We start from the raw sequence: 20389 nt of genomic DNA, 5'->3' as shown, positions 1-20389 counted from the left end.
TTTTGTTAGAGGACATAGTAATAGTACAGAGAGCACTGATTTCGACTTTGGATTGGTTGCATTGTTTGAGACATGAAATGATAAACAATTTTTTTTTTTTTTCTAAAAGGGGATTCTTCCTGCAATTTTGTGTTTTTCTTTTTATGAAAATAATGGTTTGTTTTGGTTGTTGTGGGCCTGCAAATTTGTGTTATAGGTATTTGTAATTTATCTCTGAGTATAATCAATTTGCGATATAAAATATGAAGTAATTAGCTAGTTCGCAGCATCGTTGGGGCTAAGAAAATAGTGTTGTGCATGAATGTTAAAACGCCAATGTGCCAATATTAAAAAATAAGAGAAATGTCGGATTGAACATGGAATGCTGCTAAATATGACTACCAATAGAAGATGACTTTTCTCGTTTGTTTTTGCATAAAAACACACCGTGATGCTCTTGCCCTGGCAAAGGTAAACTGCCACCACCAAAGTTAAGGGGTGCTTTATCTTTTTAAATTTAAGTCAATTTCAATAATTCTTAATAGCCAAAAAAATCTTACAATTCACATTGCTATGAAGATAATTCTACAACATTTGCTACTTTTTATTTGAATTGTTGCGTTAGTGTACATGTGAAATCAAGAGCTTTTGTTACTATTCAAGTTATTAGTAGATGGTGAATACTCATCATCAGCACTTGACATGGACTTACAAGTTATCTTACTTCATTCATCTACCCCATTCCTTTGTATATTGAATGGATGTAGTTGCAATCCCATGCTCATCAAGAATACTCATGACACCATGCAGTAATATATCATGCAATTCCTTTAAGAGTTTATTTCTTAACATAATTCATAAGGAGAGGGAGATAGGGAATGATGGGGCCGAGGGAGGGGGGGGGGGGGGAAGAGAGAGGGAGACCTAGTTCTTCTATGTCCAATCCATCAAGTGCATTTTCCATTAAACCCTTATTGGATGTACAAGAGCTCCAACTTATTAAATCTCTACAGTTTAGAGCCTTTCATCTTGATGAGAGCTAGAATTATATTTGTCACTTCAAGCTTAGGCCACCACCATCCTTGAGCCTAGAAGGGAGTAATAATTTGGTAAGAATGTTGAGGACTCATGTGCCCAACATGAGTAAGTTAGCTTCCCAAGTCTTTTGAATTCAAGGGCCTTGATGAATTGACATTTGTAATTACTTGACATTTGTGTTGTTGGAATGAAGTGCATGAACACTATCTTTTCTTGCAAATGAACCAAATTTAGGCTTCATTTCACCTTGCTCTAAAGATTAATTCCACAACACTTCTCCATCCATAATTTTTGTGTTAGTTGACATGTGCATTCAAAAGCTTCTATCACTACTCAAGCTACTAGTAGACGGTGAGTATTCATCATCATCAATTGATATAGACTCACATGCACAATTTGTTTCATTCCTTTGTTGAGTTCCTTTGTATGTTGAATGGATTTAGTTGCAATCCCATGCTCATCAAGAATATTAATGATACCATGGAGTAATATATCATACAATTTCTTAATACTTTTTTCTTAATACAAATCATAACGAGATTCTTCACAATTGGTTTTCTTCTTGATTATACCAAAACTTTCTCTTCAACTGAATATTTTGTAACCAATTGATATACAATCATAGTTTTATCTTTGATACCACATCAACAAAGGCATACCAGATTGATCCCAATCTACCAGCTTGAGTTGAAACAAGAAAAACAAAAATGTTATTGCACATGCATTATTAAAATTATTGATCCAATACACTATGCTATATAACAAAATAAGAGGGAGTAGGGCATGGGTGTGAATCTATATTTTTTAAAAGATCTACAACTAACTATTTTAAAAAAATTAACATAATTAAAACTTCTCCCACACATTATATAACTCCTTGCATATATCTCTTTACTTCATATCTGCTTATATCTACTCTAAACTAAGCATACTAATGGTGGGAACATGGTGCTTTGCATCCCTTTATAATTAATGTTTTAAAACCTTTTAGATATTTTGCATTTAAAAGTTGGAGATTATTTTCTAAAATATTTTTTGTCAGTTTTTTAATTTGAAATTGTATGATAAATTTTTAATCAACATTTCAGATCACACTTTATGATCTATGGTTGAGATTTTATAAGAGACCCAAAGAAGAAAAGTTTGGTTTAGAATATATACATATTGATGCAAAAAAATCTGACACACTTGAATGTAGAAAACACATACATTACTAACATGAATTGTAGAAACTCCATGTCCCTTATTATTTCATACTTATGATCATGTTATGCTATTTATGTAGAGATAGCATACATATTTGCTTTGTTAATGTCGATAGGCATTCTACAATAGCAGAATGGGGGAGTGGGATGGTGTGAGCATGTTAATGTTAACTTTTTTTTTCTATGTTAAATTTGACAACCATCTACATGTCAAAATTTTAAATCTTATTACAAATAGAATATACTATTAAAATAATTTAATAAATACTACATAAAATATCGATTTAAATTATAATATTTGGAGATATAATTCATCCATTTTTTAAGAAATTAAAATAAAAAACTTAAGTTAGTAAAAAGCTAAATAAATAGAGATAAAAGAAATATAAATGATTTTAGATGCAGTAAATTAAATTATAATTATTTTGTAGTGGATATCTATCGACATTTCTTTAGATAGATTTATTTAAGATATCCATACTAGTAGTAAGACAATGAAATTAGATCAAATAACATCAAAACAATTGTTTACTTATACTTTTTTTGATTTATCCAATACATAAGTAATAATTCATCTTCCCAATACATACATACATACATACATATACATAAGGTTTTGTATTGTTCTACCATTGTTATATGTTTTATATTTTTTATTAAGGGGTTGTGCTTTATTATGCACTTAATTTTTACTTACCCTACATGTCCTTTGATGCTTCACTAGGATTTCAGTTTTTAAATTACATGTAATATTACCATTGATTTTTATAAATTTGAAATTAATTTGTAGTTATTTTTCTTTCCTTCATTCCTTGTAATGGGCAGTGTGTATTGAATAAGCTACATATGAATACAATGTTCCATTTAGTAGGAGTTGTTACTTACACCCTACTCTTCTTGTATATATAAAGAAATATAGATGCTCATCTTGAGAGTCACTTTAATAGTCTACAAGAATGATCACAAGGTCCATTTGATTAAATAAAACACAATGTTCATCGATAAATATAATCTGATGCATTTACGCAAGGCAAATCTCATAATCAAAGAGTTAGTCTCTTTTATTAGATATATGATACATACATTATTATGGATTCTTATTGTCTAATGATGTTCATATTTAGAAATACATATTCTCCTTTTGAAGGTATCTGTAAGCTTAGTATTCTTATAAACAACTCCTAGTTCAAGACTTAATATCAATATCTTTCTTACATTTGCCATTGTATTGTCTCTTTGTATAGCCTACCTAAAAACTATAACAATATAAATGCCCATTCCCATATTACATCCAACTCCTTTGACTTCCATTCACAAGTCATCCTTCCATCCAAACAATCTCTTTCATTAAACCAAGTATAAATGTATTCCATACCATTCTTCATTTACAAACCACATATCTTACTAACTTACCACTCATCTTATGTATAGTCCTTGGACCATAATGCCATCCATACATGAACAAGTCTTCCCCTTTCAATTCATGACCTTCCTATACTTCTCTATTGTTTCACGGAATACATTAAATTATGAGAAGCCATTTCTACTATTTATAATACCATTTCCTCTTCTTGTGAGAGGGTCATCCTTAAATATCACACACTAATGGAAAACTTAAGCTTAGAAAAGTAAGTCAACTTTGACTATTTAACTCTTTTAGTGTGTAATATTTAAACCGTCCACTCTGAAAGTAGTATAACATCCACTATGAAAGTAGTATAACACGTGACTATATAAGCAAAGAGATGCAAGAAAAGTGACAGGCACTAATCCTTATATTTTGCATCTTTCAATCCATTATAGGATGTTATATTTTGATGATTTAAGATACATGGACCAATCCATTTTTCAAAGCTCAAAAGATGCTGCTCACTATCTACTTCAAAGTTTATAATGGAAAATTGTCAATCATTCATCCAACTGAGGTATCTTTGAATATTATAATGTCCGCTGCCAGAAACGTGTGCATCACTTGTAATATTTTAGAGTAAAATTTGCCTGTCCTGCAGAGTACACTTTATTCCATTATACCCCAAATCGTTTCTTTAAATGTAGCCTTGTGCAAACGCCATAAACACTTTCAAATCGATGAAGCTCTCCGTGTTATTACAACTTGTGTCTCTGTAATATCTCTGAAATCAGATGGCTATGGCGGCTGAATCTGCATCAATGGGGAGAAACATCCCAAGAAGAGGGAATGTGAAAGCAGCCATTGCCGCTTCTCTCTTTAAATCTGTAAAATCGCTATTAAGACCAAAAAGCAAGGTCTTTTAGAGTTTTCTCTGCCTCCTCTTCTTCGTTGGTCTACATTCAGTGCATCGAAAGCAGATTTTTCTGGTGTGCTTTCAAATATGGGGAAGTTAAGGACTATGGGTTTTTTTGCATTTTTGACAGCTTCTCAGAATTTCAAAAAGATCAGAGCCATGGTTTGCAGAGGCCAAGACTTGGGCTATATCCTAACATACCTCACAACTCATAGGCGATTTTGCATCTATTTTTATTTTCAAGATTGCTTTAAACAACTCTCATCTGTAAAGATCTAATCTAATGTAATATGAATTAGTTTTTGACAGAGTTTCATATGATGAATCAGAGAAATTTTTAAGTTGCAGTGCGTTGTTTGTTGACTTTTTAGATAAATTAACAGGATCTGATGCAATGTGCCCATCTAAACAAATTAATTAGTGGAGTTTTAATATTTAGTGTACCAAAAGCGAATTGTGGAGTTGTGAGAAACCAGCATCAAAACACAGGGTCAGGGGTTTTTAAAGAATTGGAGCAAATGGAAATTAAATTTGATAGAATAAAATCCCAAGTCAGGCCTAACATTTTAGGGCAATAAAGTTTTCATGGCACTTTGTACTTCTTGGGCTCTCATAAAACATGATTTCTTTTTACTAAAAAGACTTACTGATGTCAATGAACTTGCATTTCTCTGTTACACTGTGGTTTGGACAAGATAAGAATCTAACACTTCCTTAGTGCAGCACTTCAGGGGCTCTATGATGGAGCTAAACCTGTCAGTACCATCTGATGTTTTATGTATTAATTATCTAACTGGAGTAAATAAATAATGTTATGCTTTTGAAATGTGTATTCGGCTCCTCCCCCTGGACGGGCGCACTCTGGCAAGTTTCCTTGGCTGGCCTTGTCAATTTCTCCTTCGCGGCCAGACAAGAAGGATGCGGAGACTGCGACTATCCCAGATCCTGTTGATGCTGCTGACGGTTGGACTGTTCCCAGTCCGCCTCACAATCCCACTGATGTGTGGGGATTTTTTGATAAAGATGATCCTTCTCCCTCTGCTGGTATTGCCTTGGCAGCTTGAGGTTGTTAAAAGTGTTTTTTTTCTATGAATAGTTTATAGTTTCTTGCTGAGGCCATGTTATTTATTCCGGCTTCGACCGTTTGAACTCATTCGCGGGGTGATCCTGTATCCCCCGACCCTTTTTTTTGTGAATTGTAATCTTAGTAAATTTTATTAATTGAAAAGGACTATTCATCAAAAAAATGTGTATTCATAATATATTTTATTTAACTTCTAAATTATTTTGGGAGAATATTTAAATATGTTTATAAAGTGATAGTGGTGGACTTTCAAGTTGAGTTTTTATGTATCCTTATCTTTTTCTTGTTATTCATTTTATATCTATATGTGCTCCTTATTCATTAGCCTTCAATTCTATATATCTAGTTTTCTAAAAAAATTATTTTAAGGTTTATTTTTTTCGCTCCTAAATTATTTTCACATGTTGAGACAATCAGACACAACTTAGATTTGACCCCAAATTACAAAATTTAGCACTTAAATATAGACTCATCCTTTCCTCACAACCATTACGAGTTGACTTGGTATTTATGTAATGATCTATTATATCTGTGTTAATCAATATTCATTAAGTATTAATTATTTATTTAATCACATTAAGCAATCTTCAAATAGTCATTTACATTTAAGAGTTGTAATGTCCCCTTTCTAGCATTCATAGCATGATGTTGTCATTAGCCTACTTCCCCATAGTCCCGTAGGCTAACTAGTACATTAAAGGGGCTTAGAGGCCATTTGGCCTAGACAGTTTCAGTTGCAGGTCTTTCTGAGGGGTTCTGGGGCAACTTTTGGCATACTTACTATTTATAGTAAGTCATCTTGGATATGGCCGGACATTCAGTCACAGTGGTATGTCGATGGTAATTGTTTAAAATTGACAAAAAAACTTATTTATCATTGATAAGATTTGTTATGCATTGATAAAGCCATTTTATAAAGTTAAATTTAAATATTTCACTTTATTAATGCATAGACTATAGTTTATGGGAAATATTTAAATTAAAAGAGTTCTCTTTATTTTTATAACACATTGGAGACATAAGGTACATAAAGGGAGTTATGTTTTATCCCACATTGAGAAAACGAAGGATTGAGCTCTTGTGAGAACACTATAAAAGAAATGGAAGAGCTTTTTTTTTGTATGCTTGGATGAAGATTAATGTTATGTTGCTAATATCTGATTATCGGGCTTGGAGGACGGAATCCCTCTTTGCTAGCATTCTCTTCGTTGTTGGAAGACACAGTCAGGAGGATCAAGGGTGTTTTCACTTCAAGAAATACACTGGGTTTCATTTGGGGCGTTCGCATAAAGAAATTTACAAGGGTTTGAGGTGCAGATCTAAAGTTAGTTATTGCTATAGTGCCGCATGAACAGTATTTTGCTACAGTCAGCATGAAGAGTATTTTGCTACAGTACGACGTGAACAGTGTTGGTATCAAGTTTACTTGTTTTTCCAGCTGATTAGAAGTTTGGAGGGCTGCCAACTACATTTGCAAAATACTACGGCAACTAATTCCAGGTTTCTTCTGTCAAATTTTGATACTTTGCATAATAATTGTTGAATACAAGTCTGAATAGTTGTTGCAGCCTTTAAGGCAGCTGTAAGTGCACATCTACATTTAAAAATCACCCTTTATTAGCAGATTGAAAGAGTTTCCAGATTTTTCATATACTGTTGAATGTGTGCCAAGTGTTTGTGAAAATGTTATGATGTGCATCATGCATTTTAATGTCACTTCATAGTTGTTCGTAAATCTACTCATTGGAAAGCAATTTATTGAGGAAATCAGCTTTATGAGTTTGCATACAAAGTGTTTGACAATATTCCTTAAGTTAAATTTCTACAAGTCAAAGCTCAAATCATGGGAGGATATTACAGTGGTATCAGAGCTATAAGTCCTGCCATCCTGTGGAGGTCTTATAGGAAATTTGGAAGTGGTGGATAGAGGGGAAAGTGTTTGATGAAATGTCAAAACACTAAAATCAGAGCATTTATGTTTGAGCATGCGACAGGGGCCTTATAATTTCCGCAATACCAGAGCAAGACAAAGTAGGAGTTCAGACCTGCAAAGCAAACAGTCTAGTTCATCCATACAGGGGGGTATAGAATCCAGTCATACAGACACAGAGGAGGTATTCTTTGATCAAGACAACAATATGGGTGACTAAGATGACAGGAATACAAGATTAGGTGGAGGCGGGAATGCCGGTCCAGAGCCTAGAGAGGAAAGATTCTTACATTTATTAGAGACCTTGGTACAGGGTCAGCGAGTAGCAGAACAAAGGGCATAGGAATAGAATCAGAGATTGGATCTTATGATACAGATGATGGCTCGTCAAATGGGGTTGAATGCTAACATGGGTGGAGGAAATAATCAGAATGGTAACAATCAGAATGGAAATGATCAGGATAGGACACATAATGGAGATGAACAAGTTGGGAACAATTTCGATCATGCACCCCAGCGAGCTAGGATAGTGAGTTCAAGGCCCATGATTCCTACATTTCCTCCTAGAGCTCCAGAGCAGCTGGTACTAGAGCCCTAGATTATTGATATACAGGACCACTTGAGGAGAGATTGGGAAGCTGGAGGGCCAGATTTTACTGCTGCAATTACCTTTAGGGAGTATATGGATGTGCGGATGAAACATATGCCATGTGGACATGACAAGAACCAGAGCTATGAGCTACGGAAGAAAGTAGGGAGACTTGAGTTACCATATTATGATGGCTCAGGAAAGTCTACAGCAAGATCTTGGGTTCAAAAGCTTGACACATACTTTCAATTGAACCCTATGCCCGAGGAAGAAGCTATTAAGTACGCAACAATTCATCTAGATGGGTTCGCACACGAGTGGTGGCATCATGGTATGGTCACTATGGGACATGCACACATTACCTCATATGTGGAGTTTACAGAGAGGCTAATTGAACGTTTTGATAGGAAGGATCCAAAACTCCATTTCAAGGAGTTAGCTCAGCTTAAACAATGGGGATCATTGGAAACATACATTTTAGAGTTTTAGAAACTTGCAGTGTTAGTAAAAGATGTATCTGAACGGAGGATACTAGTTCTATTTATGGATGGGTTAGCTGATCCGTTGAGAGGGTGGATTAAAGCTCTCAACCCTCCCACTTTGCAGGAAGCCATTAAGAAAGCTCATGACATGGATTCTTCTTCATCTTCAAAAAATAAATTCCAGGCAAAGAGTTTCCCTTCAAGGAAAGATAAGGACAGGAAACCTTTTCATAAAGAGGTTCAACCAGCTAAGGAGGAAAGTAAGAGGTTGGACAATGAGACACTTAATGATCTCAGGAAGAAGAAGCTTTGTTTTCATTGCAGGGAGCCTTGGGATTTGTTACATAAGTGTCCATTGAAAGCAAAAGCTAAGCAGATGGAGTACTTTTCAGCCGAAGAGTCAGTAGATGGAGATTCAGAGCAGTCATCCGAATCAGATGGAGATGATGATAGTTCTTCATAGGAGGAAGCACGCGGTGATAGCACGATAGCTCAGTTTTCAAGTATACAAGAGGCCGTCACTTTCAGAGTTAGGGGAACCTTGGATGGACAGAGAGTTGTGGCACTCATTGATATAGGGGCGACACATAACTTCATTGATGAGAAGTTTGTGACACATAGAGGGCTACATACAGAGGAGGATAGGGGATTTAAGGTGATGGTTGCCGATGGCTTCAAAATTGAATGTACCAAGAAAATCTCCAACTTGCAGCTTCGTTTGGGAGATTATGACATGACAGGAGATTTCTTTGTGGTCCACATTGGTGATCAGGATATGGTGCTTGGGATGAACTGGATGAAGTCTCTGGTAGAGTTTACATTTAACCTTGAGAAAATGGAAATGAGGTTTGAGGCAAATGGTAAGAAGATAGTGCTCAGAGGTTTGTCAGATGGGAGACTTCGAGTGATGTCACTCAAGCGGATGCAGAGTTTCTTTAGACATGATCAGGTGCAGTGGGTAGCAAAGTTTAGAGTAATGTCCGAGATGACAGAGCAGCATAAACAAGAGTATCCACCTGATGTACAAAAAATAATAACCAAACATACTAAGGTGTTTGGTGAGATACCTCCAGGGAGACCCCTGGATAGGGGAATCGAGCATGTTATTGAATTAGAGGAAGGGGCTAAGCCAGTTATCATCACACCTTAACGCCATCCAAAGAGATGTAAGGATGAAATAGAAAAGGCAATTAAGGAGTTGATTGACATGGGGCACATACGGCCAAGCAAAAGTCCTTTCGCTTCTTCAGTAGTATTGGTGAAGAAGAAGGATGGTACAATGAGGATGTGCATTGATTATAGGGAGCTAAACAAGAAGACAATCAAGAACCGATACCCTATCTCGTGCATCGATGAGCTTATTGATGAATTGCATGGTGCATGCTACTTCTCCAAGATTGATTTGAGATCCGGCTACCATCAGATACGGGTTAGAGAGGTGGATGTGGAGAAGACAGCTTTTAGATGCCACTATGGACATTTTGAGTTCTTAGTCATGCCCTTTGGGTTGACAAATGCCCCTGCCACTTTCCAGTCCTGTATGAATAGAGTGTTCAGAGATTAGTTGAGGAAGTTTGTGTTGATTTTTTTTGATGATATACTGATATACAGCCGTACTTGGGAGGAACATTTGAAGCATATTGATACAGTGCTCAGTATTCTAGAGAGGGAGTCATTATATGCCAAGATGAGTAAATGTGAGTTTGGGATGACAGAGTTGCTCTATCTAGGGCATATTATTAGTGCAGGAAGTGTTCGGGTTGACCTAGACAAGATTAGGGCCATTCTGGATTGGCCACCACCGAGGAACACTTCACAACTCAAGGGATTTCTTGGGCTTTGTGGGTTCTACCATAGATTTGTGAAGGGATTTTCATAGATAGCAGCACCACTTACAGATTTGACACAGAAAGATAGTTTCAAGTGGTCAGAGAGGGCTCAGGATTGTTTTGACAGGTTTAAGGAGCTGATGAGTACATGTCCTATTTTAGCCATTCCAGATTTCACCAGGACCTTTGAGCTGCAGTGTGATGCCTCGGGAGAGGGCATAGGAGCTATTCTCATGCAAGACAAACATCCCATCGCATATGAGAGTAGAAAATTATGAGGTGTGGAGAGAACCTATAGCATCTACGACAAAGAGATGCTAGCAATCATGCATGCGCTAGCTAAGTTTAGGTAGTACTTAGTGGGAAGCCGGTTCACAGTAAAAACAGATCATAATAGCTTGAAACATTTCCTTGGATAGAAGGACCTTAATGATAGGCAACAGAAATTGGTGAGTAAATTACAGGCCTATGATTTCAACATAGCCTATGTCAAAGGGAAGAAAAATATTGTTGCAAATGCTTTATCTAGAAGGCCTCATTTGCTTGCCGTTGGGATAGTCATGGATGATTGGAGAGAGATGATCTTGGCAGAATATGCTAAGGATAATTGGGCATCTAGCATTATTGAGGGAGCTATTCAAGATAGTCGATACACTGTCGTAAATGATCTGATCATCTACAAGGAAAGAATTTATTTAGTACCCGGGTCTGCTATGAAGCAGAATATTTTGAGGGCATTTCATGATTCACCAATGGCAGGACATCCCGGATTCTTTAAGACATATTGGCAGGTGAGAGAGCGCTTCACTTGGAAAGGACTTGAATCAGAGGTGCTTCAGTTTGTGAGGGAATGCCCTGTGTGTTAGCAGAACAAATAGGAACATTCTTTTTTGGGTGGTTTACTACAGCCCCTACCCATACCAGAGAAGAAGTGGGATAGCATTTCCATGGATTTTATCACAGGCCTCCCCAAGGCACAGGGTCGAGATTGTATCTTTGTTGTGGTAGACAGATTGATGAAATTTGCACATTTCTTTGCAATTTCATCTACATATTCAGCAGCACAAACAGCAAAACTATTTTTTCGAGAGGTATTCAGACTACATGGGATACCACGGAGCATAGTTAGTGACAGAGACAGCAGATTTATGAGCCACTTTTGGCAGGAGTTGTTTAGGTTATGTGGAACAGAGCTCACTCCGAGTACCAGCTACCACCCCCAAACTGATGGGCAGACAGAGATAGTGAACAAATGGGTTGAGGGGTACCTTTGAAACTACATTGCAGGAGAGCAGAAGGCTTGGGTGAAGTGGCTACATCTAGGGGAGTACTGCTATAATACCTCTTTCCATATGTCTATTCAAATGTCCCCTTTTATGGCACTGTACGGGTATGATGCTCCTAATTTTTTGGATTTGTTATTTGGGGATAGCAGGGTGCCTAAGGCCAAGGATACTTTTCAGGAGTGCCAAGACATTATGCGATCCTTGAAGGAAAATTTGCAAAAAGCACATAATCAGTAGAAGCAATGCTGATCAGCACAGGGTTGAGAGGTCTTTTGAGGTGGGAGATATGGTGTACCTCATGTTATAGCCATATAGACAGTCCTCTCTCAAGAAGAGTGGAGCAGAGAAATTGAAACCACACTACTATGGACCGTTCAAAGTAATCAGGAGAGTGGGCGAAGTAGCTTATGAGTTGGAGTTGCCTGCAGACAGTAAAGTGCATAATGTGTTCCATGTGTCATGCCTTAAGAAGGCATTGGGTCACAATGTGGTGCCTTCAGTAGTATTGCCACCTCTTGATGATGAGGGAAAGCTTATCTTGGTTCCCGAGGCCATACTTGACTCCAGGGAGAGGGTGCTTCGCAAGAGGACTATTAGGGAGTATCTAGTGAAGTGGAGGAACCTACCTATCGAGGATGCTACTTGGGAAAATGAACAGATATTGCAGCATCCAGAGCTAAAATTGCTTGAGGACAAGCAATTTTCGGAAGGGCGGACTGTAATGTCCCCTTTCTAGCATTCATAGCATGATGTTGTCGTTAGCCTACTTCCCCACAGTCCCGTAGGCTAACTAGGACATTAAAGGGGCTTAGAGGCCATTTGGCCTAGACAGTTTCAGTTGCAGGTCTTTCTGAGGGGTTCTGGGGCAACTTTGGGCATACTTACTATTTATAGTAAGTCATCTTAGACATGGCCGGACATTCAGTCACAGTGGTATGTCGATGGTAATTGTTTAAAATCGACAAAAAAACTTATTTATCATTGATAAGATTTGTTATGCATTGATAAAGCCATTTTTTATAAAGTTAAATTTAAATATTTCACTTTATTAATGCATAGACTATAGTTTGTGGGAAATATTTAAATTAAAAGAGTTCCCTTTATTTTTATAACACATTGGAGACATAAGGTACATAAAGAGAGTTATGTTTTATCCCACATTGAGAAAACGAAGGATTGAGCTCTTGTGAGAACACTATAAAAGAAATGGAAGAGCTTTTTTTTTTTGTATGCTTGGATGAAGATTAATGTTATGTTGCTGGATATCTGATTATCGGGCTTGGAGGACGGAATCCCTCTTTGTTAGCATTCTCTTCGCTGTTGGAAGACACAGTCAGGAGGATCAAGGGTGCTTTCACTTCAGGAAACACACTGGGTTTCATTTGGGGCATTCGCATAAAGAAATTTACAAGGGTTTGAGGTGCAGATCTGAAGTTAGTTATTGCTATAGTGTCGCATGAACAGTATTTTGCTACAGTCGGCATGAACAGTATTTTGCTACAATACGGCGTGAACAGTGTTGGTATCAAGTTTACTTGTTTTTCTGGCTGATTAGAAGTTTGGAGGGCTGCCGACTACATCTGCAAAATACTACGGCAACTAATTTCAGGTTTCTTCTGTCAAATTTTGATACTTTGCATAATAATTGTTGAATACAAGTCTGAATAGTTGTTGCAGCCTTTAAGGTAGCTCTAAGTGCACATATACATTTAAAAATCACCCTTTATCAGCAGATTGAAAGAGTTTCCAGATTTTTCATATACTGTTGAATGTGTGCCAAGTGTTTGTGAAAATGTTATGATGTGTATTATGCATTTTAATGTCACTTCATAGCTGTTCGTAAATCTACTCATTGGAAAGCAATTTATTGAAGAAATCAACTTTATGAGTTTGCATACAAAGTGTTTGACAATATTCCTTAAGTTAAATTTCTACAAGTCAAAGTTCAAATCAAGGGAGGATATTACAAGAGCATTCCTAGGAACATTTTGTTTGGAATGTTAAAATGAAAAATGCTTAAGGAAAACATATACAAACATCAATTGCATGCTTGCTATTTGTTTCTTATAGTCAAAATCTAGTGACTCCCTTCAAGGTAATTTAAAAAAATGCTAGTCGTTAATCATTACCCAAGAGTGGATTTCACATTGAATCAAATCATATACATGCACAATAAGCAAAATGGAGTATATGGGAAATTACCAAAGTTGTATCATGCAAAATAAATCTAAAGCCACACAATTGACTCATGATGAGGCATAAATTTGTACAAGTAGAAAGAATAAAAGTGTGTGTGTGTGTGTGTGTGTGTGTGTATTGAATTAGATGACTAAATATTATGCAACAACAAGGTTAGAGATAATTACTTCACTCCCTTACATTTAATTTCCTGAATTAGCACTTCGCATCTATTTACCTAGGTTGATTTCCATTTAGCAAAATTAATTAAATGACCTTCACGATCCTTAGAAAATTCTAGTTTCCTTTACATCTTTCGTGAATGTGTTCAATCTTACAACTACTAAGATTTGCCCTTAAGATTCATGCCTTCATTTCTTTTTAGGGGTTTACATGTATAATTTTTTCATAGCCATATTATTTTTCTATATTTACTATGGTTTTGTGATTTTTTGTCATTGTTTTTCCTTTGTTATGTCCTTAATTTTTACATATCCTACATACCATTTGATAATCCATTAGGATTTTACTCTCTAGATCTGATATACAATTGATTTATATGGCCTTGTCTTTCCATCATTCATCGCCTTACTACAATATTTATTACATCGACTACTTATGATTCTAATCTTTCATAGATGAGGAGTGCTTGCTGAAGCCCCACTCTAGCATATTTTAACATGTATAAACCTCTATTAAGAACCACTTTGATGGTCCATAAGAGTGAACATGTGACTTATTTGGTTAAACAAAAAAATTCACAAAAATTCACTTATCAAGCAAACCTAATTTGATGCATTTAGTCAAGACAAATCTTCTCATCAAATAACAAGTCTTTTTAATAGTACATTGGAGGTATGTCCTTATGAAACATAAATTTTATATGAGCTTGGGTCCTTATTGACTTGTTATTTAATAGTGTAAATCCCTCCAATTGATCATTGCACTTTCACTTTTTAATTTTCTATCTAAGGTGTGTATTTATTATGTCCTTAAATTTTGCCTAGCCTACATGTCCTTTTGATACTTCATTAAGGCTTCACATATAAGATTCAATATACCATTGATTTTTCTAAAATTTTCTATTCGAAATTAATATATAATACCTTATCTTGTCATACTTTCTTGTCTTAATGCAATATTTATTGCATAAGCTAATTATGATTCCAATTTTCCATTGAGGAGGAGTGAGTTTTTAATCCTACTCGAACATATTTTAATAATTTGTAGATATTCATATCGAGGACCACTTTAATGATCTATAATATTGAACATGAGGTCCATTTGGTTAAACAAAATTTTACTCGAGTTTCTAGATTTGATTGTGTAAGGATTTTTATCATCGATGTTTTGGATCAAACTATGTGATCCATCATCAGGATGCAAGAGAGTGGAACTAAATTTTATGCTCCCTTTTCTTTCTCACATCTTGATAGTGGATAGACAAAAAAATTCTACAAAATCAAATCCATAAACTTATAAAATTTACATGGATTGTGGAAATCTAATAGATTTGATTAAACAAAATTTATCACTCATTGATAAAACTAATTTGATACATTTACTATTTAGTCAAATCTCCTCATTAAATAGTAAACTTATGTTTTGTAAAATATCAGGGGTAGGTCCTTATTACAAATATATTTTGCATGATCTTGGATCCTTATTGATTTGATCTATTGATGTATCCCTCCAACCATCTTCTTTAAGGACGCGGCTATCCTCCCATAAAAATGTAGAGTTGATTAAAGATCGAAAACATCATGGATTTTTTTGAAAATTTCAGTGTTTGATTTTCATGATCTGCATAGTTTGTAGTTGAAAATAATTTAAAAATTAGAAAAAAATCACTCGTGAATATAGGAAAAAAAAAGTTTGACTTTGTTTTGTCTTTGGTACTTTTTTGTAAGAGATTACTTTGTACCCTTTTGATGAGCTATTCCTAAAACACTATTGTTCCTGGTAATACGACCTTCACTATCATGATCTCTCTTACCTTGTAACTATACCTATCCAGCCATTCTTTCCTCTACTGCATTAATTTCCTTTCTCATCCTTCCATCGTCACTATGATGGAAACATCTTTTAACCATTCTTATAGTATTCTTCATTACGTAGGAGTCATAATATCTTCCATTCATCTTATGTCTAACTCTTCCCATAACATCATTTGTTCATCCCTGGACATAACTGCATCCTTATTTATTAAAAAAATAATAAATCATTCAAACAATCAGAAGTTCAAATTGAGAAGGGTCCTCTACCCAAGAAAAAAGTAGGAAACACTAATCATTATATGTTGCATCTTTCCATAGATCACTACACTTTCAAAACTCAAATGATGCCCGCCGACAGAAACGTGTTCAATATCTTAATAATGGGTAAGCAACACTTCTACTTTTATAAAACTGAAATTTGCACTTAAAAAATGAAACGCTCCTACGCATCCAAACTGCTGTGGTTGCAGAGCAGATCTGCGTGTTTACAGCTTCTATCTATGTAAAAAAATTCCGTTGCCGGGACTCGAACCGGGGTCTCTCGGGTGAGAGCCGAGTATCCTAACCAACGAGATTATAATAAATGTGACAACTCATTTGCGATTCTCCATCTTTTGCTTTTTCAGAATTGCTGAAAAAGACTCTCATCTGTGAAAATTGTAATCTAAGTAATGTAATATGAATCATATATTCCATGTATTTCCACGGAAACGAATCTAACAAATTCTTAAGTTGGGAGTATTTTGTTTGTTCTCCTGCAAATAAATTCATGGCATCTACTGTAACAGTGTAATGTGCCCAACTTAACAAATTTGTAGAGCAATTTTTCTGAAGGATTTTGCCCGGATCTAACTTATATGGAGAATGTATTGTGGAGGGTAAATAAGTACCCACATCAAAATGCATTTGAATTTGATATGATAAATGCTCTGCCCCCACCTCTATTCTAAATCCAAACAAAGTTTACATCTCATTTTGCAGTTCTTGTCCTTTCACAACACGCAACTTGTTTTATGAAAAAGAAATACAGATGAAAACGAAACTCTATTATTTGTACTCTTTTAAACTTGTTAAACCACAGATTGTTATTCAAGTGTTCTTTTAACTTGTTAAGCCAAACAATTAGCTAGTGCACTTTAAGAGCCTCTAAGACTGGGCTACCGTTAACTGAACCTTCAATTTGATAGTATATGATCTAGTGGCAGTCCTTAAACATCATGTACTACGAATTAGGTCTTGCAAAAATAGTCAATATTGACTATTTTTAATCTACAAATCAGTACTTACATTGTCTTTAATTCATGTACCATTTTTTAAGGTAATAATAAATAAAATTATGAACTACTTTAGGATTAAATACATGAAACATTTCAAGTGCAGTTTCAAGAATTTATTACTGTCATTTGAATTGTAGAGGAGATGATTTGAAATGTTAATTATAAGGTCAAAGAAAAGGTTTGTGATCACACTATAAAGTCAATTGATAGAGTGGTTATGAGATGGAGTTAGTGAAAGGATTCTAATATGTTGATGAAAGGATTGATGGTAGGGTTGATAAAAGCATTGATGGTAGTGTTTTGTATGAATGATGGGAGTGTGTGGATTTTGATGGTTGGAGAAGTTGTTATAGAACTTATGAGAGTAATATTGACATATTTATCTTTCTAACCAAGAGATATACATGTTTGATATTTAGAAATCCTTGATTTTCCTATGCAAGTCTTAACACTTTTCCATTATAGTTCATGAGTTGAGATATTCAATTTGCAAAAGGATATACTTCTTTTATTTTCAAAGAAAGATGTAATTTCAATGTTAGGCAACTTTAATATATTGAGGCTTTTAGATTTTTAGTTTGTAAGGAAACAAAACTAAAGAATTGCAATTGTTCCTAATAGTTATCATGTTCACTCTTATTGGGGATTGATCAAGATTTAAGATTATATTTTCATTTGGTTACCAAATTAACAAGGTTAGTATAGGTGCTCCAACCTTGAGTTTCTTGTTGTAAAGTTTGGCCAACCACAAGGCAAGGAAGTTGATGTTCATTTTCTAATGCAGGTTGTTTCCCTTAATGTAGATGTATCCTTCATCAATTGGATCTTGAATGTGTTCCTTCAAATGCAAGCATTGACAAGTAATATATTTATGGATTTTAATTTATGATATTTGTATATCTTGGAGTTTATGTGTAGGATTATGAAAAAGATTTCAATAGGATTTTTCACATGTTCTTGGTATGCTCATGCTTAGGGGATTGTACCATAACTCATCAAATTCACAATTTTTTAATTCCTTGTTAGTAGTCATCGGATAAGATCCTTTGTAGCTATGTTCTAGTATGATTGGATCAATTATTTTGCATAATTGGATTGGGTTGGTTAGTTTGGCTAGATTTAATAGATTTAGTTTTGAAGATTTATTTGATGAAGTTCTTATGCAAGGAGATAGGGTTACCACTTATTCATTCAACACATGGAGTTGACCAAACACTAGTAATAGGTGGTACACCTATTTTTCTTGATTAATTATAATTTTTCTACTATTTAATTTGAATCACAGTGAAATTCAACAAGCCCTAGGCCTATTCACAACTTGATTCAATCCACATAATGTATTAGTTGGCTATATGAAGCTTTGATTTGGAAGTTTATGTGAAGAAAATTGAGGTTGTATAACTATAACTTATTGAGTAAATAAATATACCATATTATTTGTAGTGCAATGGATTTCTTACTTCCATATTTTCTTGAATGAAAGAGGAAAAAATGATTCAACAAGAAACCACAATATTTACTCAAAAAACCAAAATTTATTGAAGGAAATTCCAACTATATTTTGTTAAAAATCAATAGAATATTTCCACATTACAATCTAAAAGTTTGAATGAAAAATAAGCTCCTTAACATTTTTGCCTTTTTATGCAAAATAAACTCAATAAAAAGAACTAGTAGAAAGATGGATACAGATTTTCTTTGTAGATAGGAATTCCACAAAATTCAAAGAGCATTGAAGATGAGAGTAGGGTTAAATTGAATGTAGTAACTAGAAATAAGCTTGAATTTGCATCTCCAACATCAATTTTTTCTCCAAGATGCATTAGAGTTTCTTTGGATTGTAGAGAGAAGAAAATTCGCTAAAAGGGGGTTATAATTGATCCAAACTAGAGTTTAGTGTGCTCAAATGTTGTCTCAATTGATATCTAGATCATATAGGGTCTTAGATTGATGATAAGCTATTTTATATGTACACAAACTTCTCACTTTAAGCCTTCAACTGATGTAACACTGCTCTTGAACTATGTGTTAATAGGAAAGCACTATCCTCATCTTAGATTCCCCCCACTCCTTACTATCTACCCAATGATTTTTTAACAATGTATAGCATCGATTCTATAACCTTACTAATGGTGGTAGAGGAAGATATGTGAATAATAAAAGAGGATCACACTTTAGCAACATGAAATACTGTTCAAATTTTGAGCATCTTGCCTATAGATTTGCAAAGAAGGCATTAACATCTTATGGTGAGAATATTTAATAACCTATGTGTAAGAAGATGACAGTCAATAAACATGTGAGGTAGACCTTGATCTAGAAAAAGGTGAGAACGTAATGTTGAGAATAGTTTCGGTCAAGGAACCAGTGAAGGAAGAAGATAAAAAAGGAGGGCACTTTTTAGGACTACATGTAAGGTACTTGGAAAAGTATGTAAGGTGATCATAGAATCAAGATCTGCTGATAATGTGATACCAGAAGAAGAAGTGCACAAGCTTGGCTTGACAAAGATTCCACATGTGTGTCCTTTATAGGGTAACTTGGTTAAATAAAGGAAATATTATATATTGGTGAATGAACAAGTATGAGAGGTCATCGCCATTGGAAATTATCAAAAGATCTTTTGTGATGTACTTCCAATGGATGCTTGCCATTTTCTATTAGGAAGGCCTTTGCATCATGATAGGGAGGTAGTACACCATGAAAAGGAAAAAGACATTCCTTCAAGAAAGATGGAGTCACCTATAGGATACAATCATTGATAGAAGAAGAAAAGGAGAAAAGGATACTACCAAGACATTATTAATGACTGAGAAAGAGCTCCTTAAGGACCTAAAAGAAGGTGACGGAGTAGGGTATGCCAAATAGAGAAAGAATGGGATTTGGGTGTTTGAGACTCAACAAGATGGTGTGGAATGACTTGAAATGGGTCAAGAATCTCATGAAATAGGTTTGAACTCACTTTTGTTTTACTAGGAGAATTTGGTGGACTTTTGGTTTGACAAGCCAAGAATGTGCATAGTTGGGATTTTGGTGTTAAAGGAGTGAAAATTGAATTGATTGGTGAATTTATTGGTGGAATGGGATTAGGAGAGAGTCCGGGTTAGGGTTAGAGAAAAAAGCCTAAGAAGGCTAAGAAGTAGCCTTGGTGAAGAAAAAAGGCTCTAAAAGAAGAAGCTCCCCATCAAATTAGTGGACATATAAATTGAATATTATGTTAGTTGATATATTTGACATACATTTGATGTATG

This window comes from Cupressus sempervirens, chromosome 2 (assembly GCF_028749045.1).
Source record: "Cupressus sempervirens isolate cs-2001-9-10 chromosome 2, ASM2874904v1, whole genome shotgun sequence".
Taxonomy (NCBI): domain Eukaryota; kingdom Viridiplantae; phylum Streptophyta; class Pinopsida; order Cupressales; family Cupressaceae; genus Cupressus; species Cupressus sempervirens.
This window is presented reverse-complemented; position numbering follows the sequence as displayed.